Source organism: Lissotriton helveticus, chromosome 10 (genome assembly GCF_964261635.1).
Source record: "Lissotriton helveticus chromosome 10, aLisHel1.1, whole genome shotgun sequence".
In the NCBI taxonomy this organism is placed as follows: Eukaryota; Metazoa; Chordata; class Amphibia; order Caudata; family Salamandridae; genus Lissotriton; species Lissotriton helveticus.
This window is the reverse complement of record NC_136071.1, coordinates 849,341,240-849,354,077: the sequence shown is the minus strand read 5'-3', so window position 1 is coordinate 849,354,077 and position 12,838 is coordinate 849,341,240.

Sequence of the window (12,838 nt, the reverse complement as noted above, 5' to 3'; positions counted from 1 at the left end):
GACTATGTTGCTCCAATATCAGCCCGTCCGACACCTCCAGCAGCCAGTTTGCTACTAGATGATATTGGAGGCTTCTATGCCCTCTTAGAAAGAGCTGCTAAAAGGTTTGATCTGCCAGCATCTGTCCAACAAAAATACTGTTTCCTGTACGATTTCAAAGAAACAACAAGGAAATCCATGAGCTCCATATCCATTGTGAAGTATAGTTGGACGGAAGGCTTTAAAACCCTGCTAAGATGGCAACCTTAATACCTAGACTAAATACAAGGCCCCAGACAACTCTACAGCTTGTTAAATAGCTCATCTGAAGCCAGATTCAGTGGTGCAGGCAGCGCATCCTCGATCAAAAAACCCAACAACGGAATTCCAGAATTTCATAAGTCTTGCCCCAGTGGGCTGTTTGTTCGTGGCTCTCCTTGTTCCAAAAAAGAAAACGTTATGTTTGTCCTCCAGATCTTATTACATGTTCCTGCATGAGAAAAAATGTATCTTTTAAAATCAATATAGTTGACGTATTTACATATTAAAAATTATAGAGAGAGATGTCATTGGAGGACAAACATAACGTTTTCTTTTTTGGAACAAGGAGAGCCACGAACAAACAGCCCACTGGGGCAAGACTTATGAAATTCTGGAATACATTTGATTAGTAACTATTGCTGCTATAGTAGCCCACATGGGCATGATTTATGTTGAAATTGGTTATATAACTTGTTGATTAATTTGATTGTATATCAGTTGAATACAATTGCCCACTTGGGCGATATTCAGTAAATTCCATTTATGTAAAGGATTGAAATTATGAGCCAGTATAGTGCTAAAATATTTTAATTTTCAAAACATATTGTGGCAAAAACGATATTGTTGAACTTTTGACCATTCCAAGATGGAGACTACTTAGTAGTCCGTAATGACTGAGCAAAGTCATCTGTTTATGTTCATGATCTAAAGATGTAAATAGCACTCTGTAAATGATCACATTCACCGTGACCAAGCCTTAGTGGCGAAACGCGTCGGTAGGGAGCTGCTGATTTCGTGTTAATAAATCACTTAAGCATCGTGAGTAGTCTGTGAATTTCTTCGATCAGGAGGAAAGATTGTTTACATATATATATATATATATATATATATATATATATATATATATATATATATATATATATATATATATATATATATATATATATATATATCACGGAATCCACAGCGTCAGTGAAGGTAATCCTGTCCCCACTGCAGCAACGCAGACACGGACCAGCAGTAGGTGCACATTTCTTTATTGGTTGTGAACTGCCGCCATAACGTTTCGGCTCCTCCGATCCTTGATCACATGACATCATACATACATCATGCTTTACTTTTTCATTTGTCAATTGCCTTTATTGGTCCGTTTTGTCCTGCCAAATCATAGCGCAATCAGAAAGATCAAGGTATTTAGTGAGCACTAACTGTGTGTGATTATTGGAAATTCCCAATTGGCAGGACAAAACGGATCAATAAAGGCAATTGACAAATGAAAAAGTAAAGCATGATGTATTCACAAAAACTACCCCACCCAGAATGCACTATACTTAACAATAGTGTATACACATATATAAACAGGAAACTGACAAAGGACTTCTTGTTGTAACCACCGTGATCAAGAACAGAGTTCGAAACGCGTAGGAGACTTTGCAACTGAATAAACAACTTTTTGTAGCCAAAAGGAGTGTCATGTTGCGGCGTTTTGCCGTTCCTTTGGGGGCCGCTAGACACATACAGGAGATCGAGATACTCACTTCCGGGTGGAAGTCGAGTCCCGGTCCAGTCTTTTGCTGACCTGTCATCACCGAAGTATAAACACTGCGTTTCCCGCCGGCTCTACGCTTCGGATTCTTTTCCGAATCCCCGGATACGAGACTTGGCATTCAGAGCCCGGACACGTACTCCAGACGTCCTGATACGAAACTTCACAGTTTTCAGTAAGGCCATTATGCTGCTGTGGAGTTCGTAATGACAAACTCCCAGCAGCATATACTCTTTTTTTTTGATCATCAAATTTGTATTCAAACTTTTAGCACAAACAAAATTCATTGGTAGCGAGTCACATGTCACAGCTAACCCCCCCCCCCTTGCCCTCCCTAGCATATACTCTTAATGGCATTACTGCACTTACAATGTCTAAGAATTGGTTTAGACACTGTAGTGGTACAGGACTCATGCACCTGTACTCTCACCACTAGTATAGTGCACCCTGCTAGAGGGATGGCTTACCAGGGTAGTGGGTTGTAGTCATGGCACACAGGGATGTGTACCATGTCGACTCAACTTTGTTCTGCTCCAAAGCATGCAGCGTGCAATGGCAGTGTGTGAACGTAAAGGTACAGGGCGCCTGACTGTGGCACAATAAGGGTTGCATCCCTTAGAGGTCTTCCCTGGCCACAGTACCATTGGTACCAAAGGTACCATTTATAAAGGACTTCCATGTGGCCAAAGAGTGCCTATTGGCTTTTGTATCAATGCAGTTTAGGGAAAGAACATAGGCCTTGGGTACCTGGTTGGCAGAAACCCAGGTCACACTCAGTCAAAGTACATCAACAGTTTGGGAACAAGTGGGGGCAACCATGCAAAAGAGGGCACTTCCTTATAGAAAGCCGTGCAGAATCAGACTGTGTCCAGATGGATTGCGCTCTGTACTTAAATCTGCTATGCAGTGGCAAAGATCCAGTCACCTCCAGACTTGCAGGCTCATTTCTCCAGATCCAAGGCTGCAACTACTGTGTCAGCTCATGGAGTACCCGTCCTGGACATCTGTCAGGCTGCTATGTAGGCATCTCTGCACATGTGTACTAAACATTACTGCCTTGACAGTCACATCCGTGGCAACAGCACTTTGCCTATTCTGTGTTCTAGGACTTCTTGGTCAAAATCTGTTCACAGACCCACCTCTGGGGGAGGTATTGCTTTTGTATCAATTCTAAAGTAAGGAATCGGTGGCTAGAAGTCTCTATCAGAGACTGTAAAAAATGCTTTCTATAATATTCCAATTTTCATGATAAGATTTCTGATTCTGTTTGACTGGGGCAAAATGTGGTAATGCATACACGTTTGTTGAGAGGTGCTATATCCTCAGTCTGGGACAAATCTTCGCGGGGGCAGTATCAGGCTCGCTTGAGTGTGAATTTGACTATATTTTTGGAATAGAGTCTGTTAAGTAATCTTTCCTGCAACATATTTGCTTCTCTTAAATAGTCATCCTTATGTGTACAGTTTCTCCTGAGGCAGAGAAATTGTCCGAAGGGAAGGCCATCTCACATAACTCTAAGGTGAAAGCTCATATATGCAAGTAAAATGTTTCTCTCTGTTGGTTTCCTAAATAGGGTGGTGTAAAATTTCCCATGCTCTAATCTAATAGTGAGATTACAAAAATAAATTTCTGTTTTATAGAGTGAACATGTGAATGTAAAATGTATTTGTGAGTTGTTTAACTATTCCAGAAAATCATGAAAGGAGTCCTCTGATCCAGACCAAATTAAAAAAGTAATTAATATATTATCAAGTCAGTAGAAATTTATGTTTGAAATCATCAACATAAATATTTTCTAGGCTAGGGGCAAAATAGCCCCCATCGAAGTCCCTGATCATTGTTGGCAATAGTGATTGTCATACTTAAAGTCATTGTTTGGTAAGGCGATTCTAAGAAGGGAAATAATGAAGTCAATAGGAACTCTCCCAGGTTTCCAATAATGTTTCCATTTTCTCAGTACTTTCTTCTTGAGGTTTGTTTATGTAAAGTGAAGTGATATCTAATGTAACCAAGAAGACTGTACGGATGTCAAAGGGCATCCCTTTAATAAGATTGACCATATATGTGCTGTCTTTCACATACATTTCAATCTGTGAACATAATACTGTATGAAGACATTAATATACTCCCCTACGGGTTCCAAAAGGGATCCACAGCCAAATAGATTGGGTCTCTCTGGGAGATGGTCTATGACTTTATGTGCTTTGGGCACTGTATACAGAGCAGGAATGTGTGGATTTTCTATGTTCAGAAATCAAAACTCCTTTTTTTAGATAAGAAGCCTAACTCCTTGCCTGTGTAGTAATCTTTAATAGTTCAGATCGGATCTTCTGTATTGGATTACAGGCAGTATATGAAGTGGGCGGGAACGGAAGTCCACGGCGTGCCACTACTTTTAAAAATGATCTTAGTCCGTTCCCCTACTTCTTGGTTTTAAAAAAGCGTACCGGGACTGAAGGAATAGCCGTACTTTTAAATGACAGTTTTAAATTTCCGCATGTGTGGTACAGCGTGCATATTGAGGAAGGTCTCTGCAGTGCGCCCAACCTCCTCCCCTTCCCCGCTGTGTCTAGGGTCCTACAAAGTAAGAATGAAAGGGCCATCAGTGTCGGCTATCTCTGATGGCCCTGCTGCTACCGCCGTGAGCGGTGATTCACACCTCATTTGTGAGGACGCTGCCTGCCTGCCCCCACTGTGACCTGTGACAATGGTCACATAAGGAGGCTTTGGTGTCAAGCAGACTGACAGACGCCACCTACTCAGAGGCCAGTGCAGTTGGTGTCACCACCCATGCCAGGCTCACTGCGGCACTTAAATTCCATACATGTCAAACCTTTGGTTACAAATAAACAATAGAGGTGTCCTTCAACAATTTCATGAAACGAAAGAATCAAATGGCAAATAAAATACAGCGACAAGGAGCTGACAGAAAGAAGTACCCTGACGCCCTTGAACATACATTTGAATATTGTGGTTTTTTTGTTGACCTGTAAGAGCAATGATAGTGAGCAGCGCAATCTAAAAATATCTGAGCAAAAGAAAGATTGCATTCTTCTTACATGAGCTAAAAAGCAGTTTATCAATCATTCTATCTCAAACATGTAATATTCAGTTTTAAGTAGGTGGGCATGTGTACCCGTACTGACACCCTTGCAGACATATATGTGAAACTGCAGCAGTTTGGATTCCAGCAGGTTGATCATCCATTTTATCAGTCTCAGAAGGATGAAAGTGTGTCACTGAGTTGATTTCAGTAACCTGGCATTTATAGTCCAAAAACCACAGATTCATCTTTTGTAGCAAGCACTTCCTGCACTACAAAATGTTGAATAAAAACAGAAAGGTTTTATTAAAGGTAAGACTCCAATTGCCATTTACTAAAACACCTAACAGAAAGCCTCTAAAGTACCAAATAGGCATCAGTCAAACTTGTTAAAGTGCTTTCATTTAAACAAAAAAATCATAGTACTAGAAAAGAACAATGCACAATTGGTTTGTTCAGATAGTAGTGCATCTACACTCAGAGGTTTACATGAATTTGCCAAATTTAGATACGGTTTCTTCTGTAAAGGGATTTAAGTGGCAGAGAACTACCCACCAGTAGGTCTTAGGATGTCTTGCAGGAGCTTGCCCGTCAGTGGACTTCAGGAGTATTTTTTTTTCTCTCTCTCTCTCCACCTACATCCGGTTATGGGAATCCTCCAAAAGGTATAGAGCAGAAGCAGCATACCCTCTTGTTAAAAGAAAAATGTCTAGCAGCCGTCTGGTAAGAAGCCTGAAAACAAGCAAAAGCTTCCTAGCACACACACTGATGAGTTTTTCTATTCTTTATTTGCCTGAGTTTTTCATTCTTTCTTCATCTCCTCCTTCCTTTCTGTCCCTTTCTATTTGCTTTCTTTTTTCAGTTTTCTTTTTCATTCATTTTCTTTGTTTCTTTCATCCTACTTCTTTTATGGTCTCCTTTCTGCCTATTCCACTCCTGTCCTTGTTTGTTTCTATGGTTCTTTCTTTCATTGTCTACTTCAATCCTTCTCTTTTTTCTTTCTCTTTGTTACTTTGTTTGATTCCTTTGCTTCATTCTCACTTTCAGTTTTTATTGCTTCTTTTTCTTTCTTTCCTTTTCACATTTGTTCTGTTTCTTCACTTTGCATTTTACTTCTTTCAGTTCTTTTTTTCATTTTTCTTCTCCTTTTGTTCCTGCCTCTCCGTTAATTCCTGTACTCCACTCATCCCTCCTTTAGTGCTTCTGTCATTAAGATCAATCCCTCAGAATCTATAACATTTAATGGTCCTAGTTAAAAATGTAATGTATATGTTAGAAAAATTGTGCTTTATTTGCGAGTGTACAGTGGAGTATTTGGGCATGCATTTTACCCGTGGACCAATAAAAACCCATGCGTTTAGATCCTATAATGTCCTTGCCACCAGCAATTCATAATCCAGAGTCATTAAGGCTAGGTGTGTTTCTGGTCAACAAACAATTTACTTCAGTGCGATTAGCTAGATGAGTGGGTTCTTTTGGGTCCTAGTTTACTTAATCCAAGCAGCGTTATCCAATTTATTGCATGAGATAGGCCACAAACAAGAACAAAGGGACAAAACTGTTTTACCCACAGGTCAACTTTCCAGAGAGCTGGTGTGGCATGGTGCCCTGTGACAATTACATCAGAAATGAAAACTAGAACGTCAGCATTTAAGTTGTGTGTCCTTTACGTACCCATATCTCATCCATATTAGGGTGTAGCTCAGAATGCTTTTCATTTATCAGAAGTAGCTCTCACCGGAGAAATGTTTGGAGACCTTTATACTACACTATCCCACCGTCTGGATGCAGGAATACTGCTAGAGGCATATCTTGTCTCAGAATCAGGGCTTGGTAGTGGCATCGTGAGATGTACAGATGACACCTCGACATACACCCGCCACTTGCGCCCAAATCTCATCTGTATTGTGGGGCCATGCTTCTATGTCAGCACCACCTGCTATTCCACTTGCAGCAGCTAATTACTGTGTACCTGTTTGGCAACCCCGGGGCAGCACCTTATCAGACTGTGTACCATCTTTTGTAGGGTCCCTGCGCCAACCTGTTTGCTGATACCAAATTCTATTAACCTAATTTTAATTATCTTCCTTTGTTTCTGGAATTGTACCCGAGACACTAGAGTTTTTATGGAGTTCAATATGATAGAGAGTTCCTGAGTGTTTTTATAATGGGGCAGAATTGGGTTGTAGCTGAAGACAGTGCGAGTTTCATTCAGTGGGGCAGAAGGGTTTTCAGTGGGGATAGGATGTGGCACTATGGCCATAGCCACCGAATTTGGAACTGGGGAACCTGGTTCAGCCTTCCTGCCTAGTCCATCAGACCACTTCTGAGGGAGCACATTCCCAAGATAGACCTTAGAAGAACTGGTCTCTTAGCACCAGCAGGTGAACCCTACCGGTCCCCAGTGTTGGTTAACCTTGAAGCCCTGTCTACCACAATCCATACTGATGTTCACCTCCAGCCTTGCGGGCAGGCCTACAAAGCAGCACACCCTAGAGCAGCAGTGACTTTGTCACAGAGGTCACAGACCCTTGAGGCCAGTCCTCCTCACCCATTGGTGCTTCCATTGGCCTTGTTCCAGTAGTACTAATGCAACTCACCAGGGATTTGCAATGCAGGATTTGCATGCACACCAGACAAAGGAGCATGTTTTCAACACATACTAACAGTCTCTGGAAAGCTTTCATCTCATTAATCCCAGTGTAACATGCAAATGCAGCGGTGAGAAAGGTGATCAGAAATGGTTAGAAAAAGGGAGAAGTGCCAATGAAAGAAACTGCATGGCTCGGAGACAAATGGCTTATGATTCCACTTATAAGCGTATTTGGAATATTCTGTGATTGGAAACATGTCCCACATTGTAAATGAATTAAATATAAACAACTTATATATTAAACCTAAAATAAACATGTTTATCGATTGTTTGAATTAAATAACGTTATAAGCTGTAACTGGTCAGTGAAATGCCAAATGCACTAAAAATTGGTATGTTTTGCTATTTCTAGCAACACCTCCGACTCCGCCCACTAATCCAATCCTCTGCTTATTCCCGCCCCCTGGGTCTCGGCCCACAGTTCCCCTACTTTTTTGTCCCCACTTCAACCACTGATTACAGGTCAGTTTTGTGTTATGGGTGGTGCTGGAGATTTGTCTTTGTAATTCAATTTTATCGACTGGTTTCACTATAATGGTGAGATCATGTTTGAGATACAGTAAGGCCTTTCTTTCCGTTGATGTTATATGGAATATAATCGACTGTTTCCTGCATGGTAGAGAGACCTTTGAACACTAGCTTTCAAAGGTCAATAATTCCGGTGGAATTAAGATAATAGGAGGATAAAAGGTAGAGGGGGGTTTCAGACCAGTGACAATCATTGATAGGATCATTCCTTTCTGCAAAAAATAGTTTCAGTCGTACTTTGTGGAACAATTGTAGTAATGTGATCTTAAGAGTAAAGAAATATGTCCTTTCCGTAATGACATAGGAGAGACCTTTACTAAGTAGTAAAACATCTGCAGAGGATAGAACATGTTGTGATAGGTATCTGCTGGGTGGCATTAGACAATTTCCGTGTGAATAGAACTAGGGCCCCTCTGGTCCCCCCCTGTAATGTTTCCTCCTTGTCTGGAGTTCCCCTGGGTATTGATTCCATGGTCTGCTTCTCCCCCTGCGAACTTGTGCTAAAAATGGTTGACCAAGGTCAACGGAAAGGAAGGTGTCACCATTAGAACACTTACACAACTGTCCCCACTTCAGCATAATCCCTTGATTGTGAAGGAGACTTATCTACTGACCCACTCACTACAGGGTCGATACACTGAGAGTTGAGACGAAATTCAGATCTGCACCTCAAGACCCTCGCCATCCAAAGCCAGATACCCCCAGATTCTTGGTCAGTAAACACAGCCAGAAAATGGGCTTTCATGCAAGGAATGCTCACAATAAGGAAAGTTAAAAAAAAATTAACAGTGACTGAAAATAGGCACGGCAGCGCATTGGTTAATTCCCAACTCATTGGCCTTCTTACCACAGTGCAATGAGGACAAAACTGAAGAGATGGAAGAACGGTTGAAACACCTACCTGATTCTCATTGAAAGAAAAGTCACAGGAGATTGTGGGGAAGTGAAACTACTTTCCAATGATGACCTTAGGTGAAACTTGGATGCTGTGGACACAAATGCCAAGCAAGTCACCGCTGACATCCTCCTGTGTCATCCTGTCTGGCTGCCGATTTCAGGATTCAGCCTTGTGCTGGCATAAATACACCCTGCAGCACAGGTTGAATGCAGCATGGCACCTCTCATGCTCCTGTTGGAAGCAGTGAAGGCTTTACTTTTTTTCAAAGACGGGGCAAAGATAATACCCACTCATCAGCAAGGACGAGGTGTACTCCATGTACTTCCTCATTCTAAAGAGAGAAGAATATTTGTGTTCCCTCAACTGGAGGCTCAATTGTTGCATCATGTCAGACCTCTTCAAAATAACAAGGGGCAGATTTATGAGTTCTGGCGCATCTCTGCAAATCAGCAGGGATGCGCCAGAACTGATGCGTCACGCAATTCCCTCCTTGCGGCGCCACAGATGCGCCGCATTTACAATGCGGCGCACCATGGTGCAAGGAAGGGCAGATGCATGACGCATCTTGTGGTGTACGGGCGGCGCATTGCTGGAGTAGCGTCGCAAGTGCGACGCAACTCCTGCAATGTACAGAGGCCACCCATACATAACGTGGTGCGTCACTCCTTACGCCTGCTTCAAGCAGGCGTAAGGATTTGACCCAGCAGCGTCGTAAAACTGACTCAGTGAAATCTTGTAGATTTCACTGCGTCAGTTTTACGGGGCTTTCCTACGAGGGAACGCCCACCCTGCGACAGAACGCCCACATGAAACCTGACGCAGGTTTCATGTGGCGCAGGGCTTTACAACGTGACACATCTGCCTACTTGCGTCACGTTGTAAATAGGTCGCAGGGATGCGCCACGTTTCCGCGCCGTTGCGTGGCGCAACGGCGGCGTAAACGTGGCGCAAGTCCGACATAAATCTGCCCCCAACTATTTAGCAGGTAATTCTGCAGATGTGAAAAGGTGACTTTATGGCAATACGACTTCTAGGACCCCCTTCTTTCATGTTCCAGTACATCGAGCCCATCGTCAGTTCCTGAGGTTTTTGGAAAGTGGAGTACATTACTTGTTTAAAGCCTGCCTTTCGAGAACACTGCATCCCCATAGCAGCCAGGCTTATTAATATATCTATATCTAGATGACTGGCTAGTAAAGGGAATTACTCAATCTCTTTGTCTCACCCACACTCGGCAGACAGTTATCCTTTTACACCAATTAGGTTTAGTAGTCAGTGCCTAAAGGTCACCTCTGGAGACCCAACTGTTTTTGAGAGCAACACTCACTAACATGCAAGCTGACCATCAAGAGGGCTATTCTTTTATGTTTGGGAACTTGTGAACCAGCTCACCGTTGAGAATCAGTGGTCCCCTCAGGGGTTCCTTCTACACATCAGTCTGTTAGGGTTCATGGTGGTACCCTTCCCTGTAAAAGCATAACATGCATTAGACACCAATGACACACAATCCTATTACACCTGTCTGAGCCCACTAGCTTTGTCCCTCTCTTCCATTACTGATGTTCTTTCAGTAAAGTGAGAATCTACATCTACAGTTGTGCTTAGTCTTAATCAGTCAATATCAAAGTCAGCTATTGCACCCTGACCCTCAAGTCACTCAAACTAGGAGGTTTTCACTAGAGGTCTTCAAATGTTGTTACTTGCAATTGCCTCAAGAATGAATACACCTTTTTAAAAGGAGCCGGGACACCTACTAGACAAGCACATATTCCAGCTAAATGGGGATGTTAAGTTATGTTATATTATGCGGTTTTATATAGCGCACAGCTGCCCTGGCAAAGGGGCGTCCCAGCGCTGAAACAGAAAACTGCAGAACATTAGACAAAAGATGCAGCCTACAATGGAGGAAAGAGGTGCGTTTTGATAGCCTTACGAAATGTCAGGTAGTTTTTCATACTGCGAATGGCAATGGGGAGCATATTCCAAAGTTTGGCTGCCACTAGACCGAAGGAGTGTCCACCAGCACGATCCCTCCTCGCCCGCGGAACAACAGCCAGATGCTGGCCCATAGACCGGAGTCGGCGGGAGGGGTATATAGTGTAAGCAGATTGGCCAAGATGTCTGGAGAGGAGAGATTCACATTTTTGAAAGACATGCGGAGGATCTTGAACTCTATGCATTTAGCCACAGGCAACCAAAGTAGCCGACGGATAGCAATGGAAGTGGGTCATGTCCTGGGCAGACCCAACAGGGTTCTAGCCGCAACGTTCTGGACCCTTTGCAGTCTTGTAATTTCTGCCTTATTGGCTCCCAAGTAGAGTGAATTGACATAATCGAGTTTAGACAGAATGGAAGCCTGGACAATCACCTGACTCATGGATGGGTCAAAGAACGCTAGCACTGGTTTGAGCCCCCGTAAAATGCCAATGCCAAAGCATGTTCCTGCTACTTTCTTTCTTTGTGTCTGAAAGTTAAGGGCAGAGTCTACCCACACACCCAGATGTTTTGTCATGTACTGTACTTCTCAAAAGATAGAGTCTCTAACAATAACAGTTTAACATGTCTGCTACCTGCTGCGTTTACAGAAAGCAAGTTTAGCTTACACCTGTATGTGTGAGAATCTAGTTGCAATTGTAGCATAACTCCTAATACGTATAAAATCCCTGTAATAAGGGGGTTTGTGCAATGGTTGAAAGGGGTAAATACTTTCACAGTGCCCCCATCTCTTACTTGGCACCTCAGAGTAGTCTTTCCTGAGTTAAAGGGAGTACCATTTGAGCTGATTCATGTGTGTTCCTTCTAGTCTCTCTGTTGAAAGATGGGCTTCATTTTTGCTATCACTTCCATGCAGATAGAGAGAGAACTTCAAGCTCTTTTGTGGAAAATCCTTTCACACAAGTCTAGAAAGACAGAATTGTGCTACAGAGGTACACTTTTTTGTTGCTGTGAAAGTCGTGACACCTTTCCATGTCAGGCCAGTGACTTTCCATGTCTTTCCCAAAGCCATCTTCTCTCGGTCAAAGGCTTTACACACTCCTCATGTGAAAACGGCTCTCTGATGGATACTACTAACTGCAAATTCTCCAGTATGGAATCTTTCATAGATTCACATGCTTGAACCTTCCCCGTCGGCAAGGTGGGAGTCCCACAGTAATTATAATTAGCAGTGTAAATCGAAAGCACTAAAAAGTAAAGACAAACCCCGTGAGATTGTATTCCAGTCCACATCATTTTAGGTAGAGCCAAACTTCAGCCAATCAAAGGGCAGCCCCTGCTTCACTCTTCTCCTCCAGAGCCACCACACCTCAGATTTCAGAACACCAGTGTACTAAATAAAGGATACTAATATCTCAGTCAAACAATGTGGTGAGTGCTTGAAGGGGAGGTAGGAGGGTTGCATGTGAATCTATGAAAGATATCAATCCTGGAGAACCACAGTGTACAGGTAAGTAGGACACATTTCCTACCTTAAGTGATGCCTTATCTGGTAGAGACATTATCTAGCCAATAAAGAGAGCAGCCCCTGCCTCATTCTTTTCCTTCAGAGCCACCACACCTCAGATTTCTACCCACACGTCATGTGAAACTGAGTCTTCCTGGGCTCTGCTCAGGATTGTTGGAAAAATTGCTACTATAACCTCTGGTGAACTTCAGTGCAACTCTTTTTCAATCCACAGAAGAATCTCACACTGCCTGTACCTTATTCTGACAGAAATCCAACATGTCAAAGGGATCCATAAAGGGTTTATTTAGGCTATATAAGACTTGTGGTAAGATGAGGCGGTTTTTTAGAACCCTCACAAGGACCACCTGTATTGCTTATGCTTTGATCATAAACCTAAGGACGACAAATATTTCAGCCAAAACTTTAAAAACAGATAAATACGGCTTCTCTAATGGCTACAAAAGAGAAAAACTACAGACAAAGAA